This window comes from Heloderma suspectum, chromosome 7, assembly GCF_057233095.1.
Source record: "Heloderma suspectum isolate Gila_16-S chromosome 7, 16-S_ref, whole genome shotgun sequence".
NCBI lineage: Eukaryota > Metazoa > Chordata > Lepidosauria > Squamata > Helodermatidae > Heloderma > Heloderma suspectum.
The window spans coordinates 5,171,687-5,182,686 of NC_139464.1; the positions used below are offsets into that span (position 1 = coordinate 5,171,687).

Sequence of the window (11,000 nt, forward strand, 5' to 3'; positions counted from 1 at the left end):
TTCATGCAGATGACGTGGTCATATGTACAGAACAGCTGATAGCAGCCGCAGCTAAACTTAAATTAATTCTGGCTGATTTTGCACAAGCAGCAGGGCCTACGTGTTAATTATTCAAAATCAGAGGCCATGTTTTTCAACACAGCACCAAAAATACAACACCAGTTCTCTGATCTGATGGAGATCCCAGCGGTCCATACTATGCTTCGTTATCTAGAGATACAAGTTACAAAAAATCTAAATGAACTCTACAAAGCAAACTATGGAAAGGTCTGGAAAGAGATCAACAGGGACATACGGCAATGGAGGTTAATGAAGCTCTCTATAATGGACAGACGGACGGCAGTAAAGATGGCAGCCCTCCCTCGCCTTATGTTCCTCTTCCAAACACTCTCAGTTTATATTCTTCAGAAGCATTTAAATAAATGGCAGAAAAATATTATTTCTTTTATCTTTGCCACAAAACACCCAGGGATTAGAGCAGCCCTACTCCTCCTGCAAGCACGGCAGGGGGGTTGGGGGATACAGAACTGGCAACTGTGTTATGATGCTTGTCAACTTCAGCAGGCAATCCCCATGCTTTAAAAGATGAGGGAAAGCAATGGGTTTCAATGGAAAACACAGAGATAAAGGGAATATCGTTAAGCGATCACCTATTGCTAAAAAATAAAACTAACCTTAGGCGCCTAATTGAAAATAGGTTTACACAAACCACTTGCTGGAGCTGGACAAGGTGGGCAGCGAAATTGTCCCTGGGGACGTTGCCACTACTCCCAGTGGAAAATTCCCCTAATTTCCGTACCAAGGCCAGGACACATAATTTCACTGAATGGAAAGAAAGAGGGCTCCATCGGCTGTACCAATTTTATGAGGAGGGTCAACCAATAAAAATGGAGGCTTTAAAAGAAAAGTTGGGCAATGTAACATTGCCCTGGCTTTTGAGTTGCCAACTCCGGTCCTTTTTGAGTTACCCTACAGTGAAAAATTAGCCACCAGAAGCCTAACTCTGTTTGAAAAATTAATGGTAGGGAACTCAGGAGAGACCCGGGGATTTATTTCTGTAACATACAAACAGTTCCTGCACTTCACATTTGATTTAACCACTCCACAAAAAACTTGGTGGGAAACAAACTGGAACTTTAAAGTAGATGACTATGACTGGCAACATCTATGGGATAAGCCTCCGTATAAATCAATATCAGCCCGAACTAGAGAGATGTCACTGAAAACAGTCCATGGGTGGTATCTGACTCCAAGGCATCTCTCGCTTATGACACACTCAACCGCTCCTCAGTGCTGGAGGGGGTGCCAGGAGCCAGGCACGTACCGGCACAGGTGCTGGGATTGTGCAGAAGTCCAGCCATTCTGGCGAGCCACGGCAGCAGAGACTGGCTATATTACAAACCAAAATATCCCACATATGCCAAGTCCAGCAGTATTAAATTTGTTTATAGGGAGGCCAGTATTTAAACAATAAGGAGCTGATTACTCATTTACTTGTAGCTGCCAGATCCACGATAGCTAGGTTTTGGAAGGGATTCACCTTCCAGGGATTAGATTATTGGTATGCCATGGTCTGGCAAATTGCCGTAATGAAAAAAATATTGCACACGTTGAAGGTGGCCAGGGGTCAAAGCAAACTCGATTCATTCCATGTGATATGGTTTGACTTTATCGCATATAGGAACAGAACAGAACATCAATATTTGATTCCCTTGCACTATAAAACCCTATGGCTTCTATAAGGAAGAAAATAGATGAAGGATAATCTAGAGTCCGTCTGATAAAAGGTCTAGTAGCACCTACAAGAATTACCCGTGACCTCTGTTTACCCATTAAGATATAGCTGTATGGTAAGAAGATGTAATTCTGATGGAATTTGTTTTATTTTGGTTTCTATTTTTGTTTCGTTTTGTTTTATTTTCCTTTGTTAATATTACTGACATTCAATAAAAAATTGTATACAAAAAAAAAAAGATAAAAGAAAAGTCCTTCCTTTTATCTGTCCTGAATCTCCCACCAATCAGCTTCATGGGATGACCCCGGGTTCTAGTATTTTGAGAGAGGGAGAAAAATGTCTCTCTCTCCACATTCTCTCCACCACACATAATTCTCTTCTGTACTCCTCTATCATGTCTTCCCTTAGCCTCTTTTTTCCAAGCTAAACAATCTCAGCTGTTGTAACCTTCTCTCATAGGGGAGATACTCCAACCCCTCGATCATTTTAGGGCGCAATCCTATGCATGTTCAGACAGAAAAAAGGTCTACAACTCCCAGCATGCCCCAGTCAGCCATACCAGCTGGGGCATGCTGGGAGTTGTAAGCCTTTTTTCTGTCTGAACATGCATAGGATTGTGCCTTTAGTTGCTCTTTTCTGCACTTTTTCCAGCTCTACAATATCTTTTTTTAGGTGTGGTGACCAGACCTGTACACAGTGTTCCAAGCGTGGTTGCACCTTACATTTGTATAACAAATTGACTAACATTCTGGCTTGGTCTAAGCCTTAGACCAAGCTGGAGACCGTTGGTCAATCTAGTTCAGTCTAGACTCTAAGGCATTTTCATAGATTCCTAGCAAGCCAGGACACAGTGGCTGTGTGGATTTTTTTGTTCACTAGTGCTGTAATTCAAGCAGATTCATGTGACTGCAAACAGATTCTGGGGTTTTCTCCCTTCATCCTGAACTGGGGAGCACAATGCAGAGAGAAAATAAGCCCATGGCACAGGTATTCATTTGGGCCTGCTCCCTCAGTATAATATTTCTACCAATGGGGTGTTCTTTGTTAGCTCCTGTAACTCTTGCCCTTTTCTTTATGGGTTTCTTCCTGTTGCAGCGTGCTGCACGTCCTGAAGACGCTGGCTCTCCAGGTGGAACATACCCTGTGCTGTAACCGTGGCACCTACATGGCTATGAAGGCCTACCTGCACCATCTGCAAGGATGCTACAGCGAGGCTTTGGGAAGTCTCCGAGAAGCAGAGGAGGTTCTGAAACAGGACCACCCAACAAACCTCTCCTGCCAGCTCCTGGTGACGTGAGGGAAATACGCCTGGATTTATTATCACTTGACCAATTATGACCTGGTGGAGCTCTACCTGAGCCAGATTCATGAGATCTGCCAGTCCCTGTCCAGCACCGAGCCATATTCTGTTCTGATCCCTGAAATCCATGCCCAGAAAGGCTGGTCCCTCCTGGCTGAGGGTTTCCGGAATGGGGAGGAGGCTGAGAAGTGCTTCCAAATGGCACTGAATGGAGACCGATCCAAGGAGGATTTCAGGGCAGGTTTGGCAACCTCTGTTTTTGCCTCCTGGAGTCACTCTAGGAGTGGTTATCTTTGGAGAAAGGCCAAGGACTTGCTGGAAGAGATTGTTTCCAGGCAGCCCGAAAATTATGAAGCCAAAATGCATTTGGCCAGTCTGCCTGACAAGATAGACAGGTGGAGAGTAAACAACCTTGTGGAGGATGCTATCCAGAACAGCCTGAACCCGGAAGTCCTGAGAAACACTGCCAGGGTTTGTAGGCCAGAGCACCTCTCCTGAGCCATTTCCATCTTGGAGCGGCCTGTCGCCCTAGATCCCAGCTACCACCTCCTTCACTATGACCTCGGCCTCTGCTACAAGAAACAGATGGAAGGAGCATCACCAAATAAAAGAGCCAAGATGCTGGTGGCTGCTATGGAGAGTTTCAAGCGGGCTGTGGAAACGGATCCTTGGTCAGTGTTTGCCAGGTTGGAGTTGGCTAAAACATATGGAGAAACGTCCCCTGCTTACGAGGAGGAGATTTACCTGAACCTGATGGAGGAGCTGCCGAGCGCCAGCAAGCGGTGCCAGCAGGCTGTCTATCTGCACTGGGGGGACTTCCTCCTCCACAGGAAGGGGCTGAAGCACGAGGTGCTGGAGATGTACGCGGCAGGCCACAGGATCCCAGGGGGCCACTTCAAGGAAAGGGGTCAGCTGGAAACCCGTCTGATTAACCAGGCAAAGGTGTTCCTGAAAGACTCTGAAACTGATCGAGCCGATGCGGTCTACAGCTTCCTCCGTGCAATGGAAGGTCAGGCTCCAGCTGACAGGAGGAGAGGTCTGTGGTGGCATGGCCGCAGAGCCTGGAGATGAAGGATAGCTGTTTCTGGCTGTGGGATTTCTGCAGTCCAGAGATAACGGAAGACGCGACAGTTCACGTTGGCAGGGGAGTTATTACTTTCCTTGCTAGCAGCTTGGAAATCTTTTCTGGCTGTCTTCTTGTAGCCTGTGAACCCTAGATCAAGTTAACCATGTTGGTTTTTTTGCATTGGAAAAGCTGTTTTCTGGGGAGTTGCTCTCCATTTTCTCCAATCAAAAGTTTCTGATTCTCTCTCTCTCTCTCTCTCTCTCTCTCTCTCTCAGAGAGAGCAAGTCGCCTGTGGAAGTTATTGCATATTACCTATACTTATGCCTGACCAAGATAACTAACAGTCAAACTACATGTTACGTTAATTGTGCAGCGTATAGATAGCTAAGCCGATTTTTTACAAATTTAATTTTTTTTTTAAATTTGTGGCTTTGTTTCCAACCAGGACCAGCATGCGCTGGGAGGGGAGCATTAAACCTTTCCCCCCTTATATACTACTTAAATTCGTGCTTCCCCCTTTTCAGTGCAGAGATTTTTAAAAAAGGAAAAACAAACAAAGGAAACATTGGAAATTTGGGGAAGCAAATGGGGTGGCGGGTGGGGAGGTTTAATCCTCTCCCAGTGCTTGCTGGTTCTGATCCAAAATGGGGGCTCAGCAACACGCTGTACAATTAACATACTGTGTCATTCGACCCTTAGAAGCTGTTCCAGTTGTACTGTTTTAGAGGAAAAGAAAAGGGGCAACCCAGCAGAAACCTCCCCTACATACGCGTCATTTCATTGGAACTTGCCTAGGAGAACCATCCAGTGGGTTCTGCCCATAAGCTCCTAGGGTACCTTCTAACTAGTTTAAACTCCTGCCATTTTGTGGGATTCTCTCCTGACCTTCAGGGATAACTGGCTTTGGGGCTGGGGGGGGGGGGGAGATGAAAATGCGGGAAATGTAGTGATGCCAGAGTACAATGTATACAGCGCTTAACTACTATTTCCTCACTCTTCCCTTTGTTTCATTGAAAATGTTAAATAAAACTCTGTGGCAATAAAAACACATGCTCTCTCTGTGTGTTTCTCCCTTTTAATTTTCTTTTTCAAAGCAAGGTCTTTTCAGTTGCCTTTTTGGAAGTGGCATTCTGGAGTCCCTGGGCCTGGGTCATCCTGTTTCATGTTCAGTAAACTCAGCGGCTGCAGCCGAAGGACGGGCTGGGCCGCTGCTCACAGTGGTATGTGAACTCACCCATCACATACGCAGCTCTGGGGCCATAAGTGCCCCCCACCCCCGGTAAGGCCAAACATAGACTTGATAGTATCCAGATAATCAGCAATTGTCTGAATAGTTTCTAAAGTGCAAATGGGCATGGGGTGCAGATCTGGATCTTGGTGGGGGCTTTAATCCTTTGCCCCATATGGATTAGGGCCCCTGAGCCTGCTATATACATTGGGAGGAAAGCTCTCCTTGGTGCCAATGGGAATTTATCTTCCAACACAACTGTTGTGGGGGAGCGGAGCGGGACCACAGTGAGGGGCTCCCTGGCCCTCAGCCCTCCAAACAGCTTCCATTTCTCTGTTTCTTTACTGCCAATACTGCGTGGCTTCCCCTTCCCCTAGGCCTCACGTGAGCTTTTTCCCCAGTCCTGTTTTTGCTTGGACTGGGGAAAAAATCCCACAGTCCTTTACTGCCAACCATGCTGGCTGGGCCTGATGAGACCTGAAGTCCAAAACATTTGGCAGGCACTACAGGTTACCTCCCCCTGCTCTAGTCATCCTCTCTCATCTGGGAACATATGTAATTTCGTGGCAAAATTAGTGAGAAGTGGAGATGCACCAAGATTTCCCATCAACGTGGCCCTGCTCACACATTGATTCAGCGCATGAGCATTTTGTGGCTCAAGAAGCTGATGGGTTTGTTGCAGATCCAGTGTGTCTCTGTTAACTCTCTCGTTTGGATCATAGCTGTGAGGACATAGTCAAGATGGCCGCCCTCGCATCAAGGGCTTCTTCCACGGAGCTTCTATCCTGCTATTGAGATGTCTCTGTTACGGAAGTTTGCCTGCCATTTCTCCCAGCCTATCCCGTGTTTTCCCCAAACACAAAAAAAGTTGTATTTTTTCCAGACCACGGAACAGGAGCGCCATGACCTCCTCGTGAAATTCTCCAATAGTGGAAGAAACCGTCTGTGGGCATTTGTTTTCAGTTGTTGGGGGCGCGGTCAGGATGATGAAGGCATTGAGAAGGGGCTGCGGGCAGATTTATTTATTTAGAACATTTCTATCCCGCCCTATATCATTAAGATCTCAGGGCGGTGTACAGATAAAATCAATTTAAAAAGTATAAAACAATACATAATTTAAACACCTAAAAACATATTAAACTATTAAACAAGGGAATACCAGTTAAAATCTAAAACAATAAAACAGTTAAAACAATGTGCTAGGGAATGCATTTCGCCCTCAAGGCTTTGGTAAAAAGCCATGTTCTTACTTGGCGCGGAAACAAGGCCAATGTCTTCGCCCATCAGGCCTCCAAGGGGAGGGCATTCCACAACCAGGGTGCCACAGCAAAGAAGGCCCTCTCCCACGTCCCACCCTAGTGTATGTCTTGTACTGGTGGGACACAGAGGAGGGCCCCTCCAACAGATCTCAGTTCTCGGGCAGGCATACGTAGGGAGAGGCGCTCCCTCAAATATCGAGGTCCCAAGCTGCTTAGGACTTCAAATGTCATCACCAAAACCTTGAATCCCGACCAGAAGCATATTGGCAGCCTGTGCAATTCCTTTAAAACTGGTGTTATATGGCTTTTATGAGGTGTTCCATTCAGCAGTCCAGATCTGACAGGCGCGAGGGCTTGTGCTCTCTCCCTTCCTTGCAAGGAGGGGAGGTCACGTAGTTTGGGGGTGACTTCCGCCTCCAGTCAAGTCTTGCTGAGGAAGGAAAGATCTGTGCCCAAGCCTCCCCCTCCACCGGCGATTTCCCCCTTTGCTTTAAGGCGATCCGCCTGCCAAGCTGCCCAAATCCGGGCTGCAGCGCAGCGTGCCGCCCGCTCGGCAACAGCAGCATCAGATGGCGCCGAAGTGCACTGCTGTCAAACCAGGGCTCTGCCATGTAAATGCTTGAGCACATTTCTCGATTGGAGGGAGAAGAGGGTAAAATGCCTCCCTGCAACGAAGGGAGACAGATCTGATCCTCTACCCCACCAAGCTCAGAATCAGCGTCCTCTGTGGATTCAGAGTACCCCATTAAGTTCAATGGGGCTTACTCCCAAGTAAGTGTGCGTGTCAGTCCCCATCTGCCAGTAACGTGCAAGGGGAGGGAAGGGGGCAGGAACCAGGGAGGAATTATCGTCTAAAAAGAATGACCCCGTCCTGCCATGATACTGGATGGGGGAAGAACCGGCATTGATGTGGAATTCTCCACCCATGTGATGGAGCTTCAAACAGAGCAGCCCCTCAGTATGTATTGGACTTAATTTGTTGTGATGGCTCTCATAGAGAAGGTCTTTGCATAAGCTACAAAGCATTCTTCCGATTTGCAATGGACTCTTATTTTTTAGGTAACCCCCTGACAAATTAGAATCACCTTTTTTTTTTAAAGAAAAAAGCTTCCATCTTCCACTTTTCACCGGAGGATTTCCATGTGCCAAGAGAAATTCCCCTCTACCTGCAGATGCTGGTGCCCTGAGGATCTGTAGAGGAGCAGGCCAGAGCCCCCTCGGAGCACTTCCTTTAAAGACATGGGCACTGGCTGTGGGTGAGGAGTTGGCATCTTGAGTTACCACCATCATTGCTTCCCTCAGAATCATTTTCACTACTGTTGTAGAGCAATGTGGGGTGACCTGGCAGCTGTACAGAGATCAATTTGTCCTTGCTTGTAGAGTTATTGCAGTGATCAGGTTTTGCCTCATGTCTTTAAAGCAGGGGTGGACAAGTTCCGGGGGTCGCATTGCCTCTCAGGATCCCACCGGGGGCCCAATTCACCCTGTGGGGTAGGTTAGGCTGTGAGGTAGCGATGGGCCCAAGGCCACACCATTCACCTTCATAGCCAAGTAAGGATTTGAAGCTGGGTCTCCCCAGGCCAAGACAGATGCTGTAACCTCTATGCCACACTGATGGGCCACAGAATGATTGGGCCGGTTGGAAGGAGCTAAAAGGGCATGTACAGCCACCATCTGCTTCTGTGCAGGAGCTGCTACACTCCCGTATAGACTGACCTTTCTTGGCACCTGTGACCTTAACTGGAGGGCGACATCACCATTGCAGATGCAAAGCTGTTGGAGGCCTGAAGATTAAAAAGTCTTCCTGGCATGGCAGTAACCTGTCAGCGGCTTATCTTTGGCCTTCACTGGTTCCAACAGCTGCTGGATTACTCACCAGGAAGCAACAAAATGAATTCTGCAGAAGACGTACCATATTCACTCTGACCCAAGAGGCTGTTAAAGAACTCAGATGGGCAGAAGGACTTTGTTGCTGGATTTGCTTGGAGGGTGTACCAAATTTTGTCCAAAAGGTAAACACTGCTAAGCTAGGAACAAGTTCTGTACCCCCGTGGCTGCTGAATTCACACAGGCAGCTACCTCAGAGAGTGGTGTGGTAAGGCTTGCCCCTGGTCTTTCGCAACCACCAAGGGCACATCATCACAAGGGTGCTGCTGTGATCACTTCTCACAGAGCACCCAAGAAAGAGGTTGTGTGGCTTGCATGCTCTGCGTTTCCTGGGTTAAGGGAGACCACTAAGGGAACCTTGTCCAAGCACACACACACCCCAATCCCGGAACTGGCTCTGTACACAAATGTTCTTGAGCATTGTGTGACCACACCACGCTGAAGTGACGTCCACGGATCTTGATGTGCATGTAAAGGGGGCCAAAGTTCAGTAACCCTTGGGCTGCTTGCAGCTTTGGGCAGTGAAAAACCAGAAAGCCACACAGCACAAGTACACGTTATGGATGCCATAGTGCTGCCACCAGAAGTGGCCTCCATTTGCATCATCTCTCAGGTCCTCAAGCATGTGGACTGGCACTGTTCTGTTAGGAACAGAGGAAGTGGCTGTCTCCTGAGTCAGCCCATTGGTCCATCGAGCACAGCCTTCCCAACCCGGTGCGTTCCAGGTGTCTGGCACTAGAGTTCCCATCACCCCAGGTGGGGTCAAGCACATCTGAGACACAACACGCCGCAGCCCCCCATTACCCCAGTTGGAAGCTGCATGTTCAAAACAGCAGCCACACGCACCTCACCTGCACTGCAGCTAACTGAGACTTAATTAACCAAGATTAACTTGCTGTGTTGGTTGAAGCTGGATTACAGATACACTCCTGGGAGTCAAATTTGGAGTTTAAGCTGTCTGTAAAAAAATATATCCTACATCTGTATTTTTATCTAATCTGTCTGTCTGTCTGTCTATCCATCCATCCATCCATCTCTGAAAGATCTATATAATATCTAGATCTAAAGATCTATATATATATATAACTTAAGACTGACAGCATCCGGATCCAGAACTTCCTTGTTGCTTTGCTGTTGTGCCACTTTACACCTCTCTCTCTCTCTCTCTCTCTCTCTATATATATATATATATACACATACAGTTTACTGACCTTCTATTATTTATTTTAAACATTTCTACCCCATCTCTCCAAGGCTTCCAACAGTTGAAGATAAACTAACAATAACACATAATGAAAAAACAAATACAGAAGTAACTGTAGTCAATAAAATACTTTCAACTAACCATAACCACCAAGGAAACAAAACCAGGTATGGGTTGATGAGAGAAATCAAGGGGAGAGAAGGCTCCTATAATTTAACAACCCTGAGAGCTCAAGGCAGATTTAAAAAAACAAACATGGCAGGTGACCTGATAAAACCAGAAATCATTAGTATTTCTTTCTGTTTCCATTTTCTGCAGAGGGAGATGGAACAACCATTGACTGGGGCTATGAAAATGGGGCCAAATATTCCTACATTTTTGAACTATGGGACCAGGGCTACTAAGGCTTTGCCATTCCTGCTGATCAGATCATCCCAACAGTAGAAGACCGGCAGTAGCACCCCTGAAGATTATGGAATACGTCCGGGACCATCCCTATTCACCTTAATGGGTTTTGGGCTGGGGATGATGGGAGATGTAGTCAAACACATATCTGGAGGGGACCAGGCTGAAGAAGCCTGTTGTAGTGGAACTCTTGTTTTAATAACAGACGTTTGGACAGACATCTTTTTCTGTAATAGAAAGTTAAATATTATAATAAATAAGTTTAATTTAATTTGGTGATTGCAAGGAGTAACCTGCACACATTAAATAGCAATAACATTATCACCGTCTTGTGTGTGTGTGTGTGTGTGTGTGTGTGTGCTGCCTTGAACATTGTTGGGTAAGGCAGGATACAAACTTTCCCAATAAACACAATAATAAGCATTCCTCGATAGATCGGGGGACCCCATAGACTGGCGGGCTGGAAGCTGAAATGTGCGTGCAGCTGTTTGATCTCCAGCTCTTGTGCTGAGCCCATTCACAGCCCAAGTTGCAACGTTGCTCCTTGGGCTGTGAATAGACACCCTTGGACAAATGCAGCTCTCTTGTGCTGTGGGGCCACTGATCCACTAGCCCACAGCTGACTATTCCGACTGTCAGCTCCCAGGCAAAGGCCCGGCCCCCTGTGACCGGGGATGTAGAAGGTTCTGCATGCAAAGCAAGTCCTCTGCCCCCTTACCTTGCTGGTCAATAATGGAGGGGGGCTGGAGGAAGAGGACAAAATCTGAGATTGTTTAGCTCCACACCTTGGGTGGCTCTTTTAGAGTTCTGACTGGTTCTGACTGAAACCCGGAGCAGACTCACTGCGAGACTGACAACAGAGCCACCAGCCTCCACAGGCATAACTCCTGCTCTGTTCTAGGGTTAAATAACCCCC

General features: G+C 47.0%; 1 pseudogene; it reads left to right on the forward strand.

The window, feature by feature from the left end:
• The first annotated feature begins 1,589 nt into the window (after positions 1-1,589).
• Positions 1,590-7,211, forward strand: LOC146339283 (interferon-induced protein with tetratricopeptide repeats 5-like; annotated as a pseudogene).
• The last annotated feature ends 3,789 nt before the right edge of the window (positions 7,212-11,000 follow it).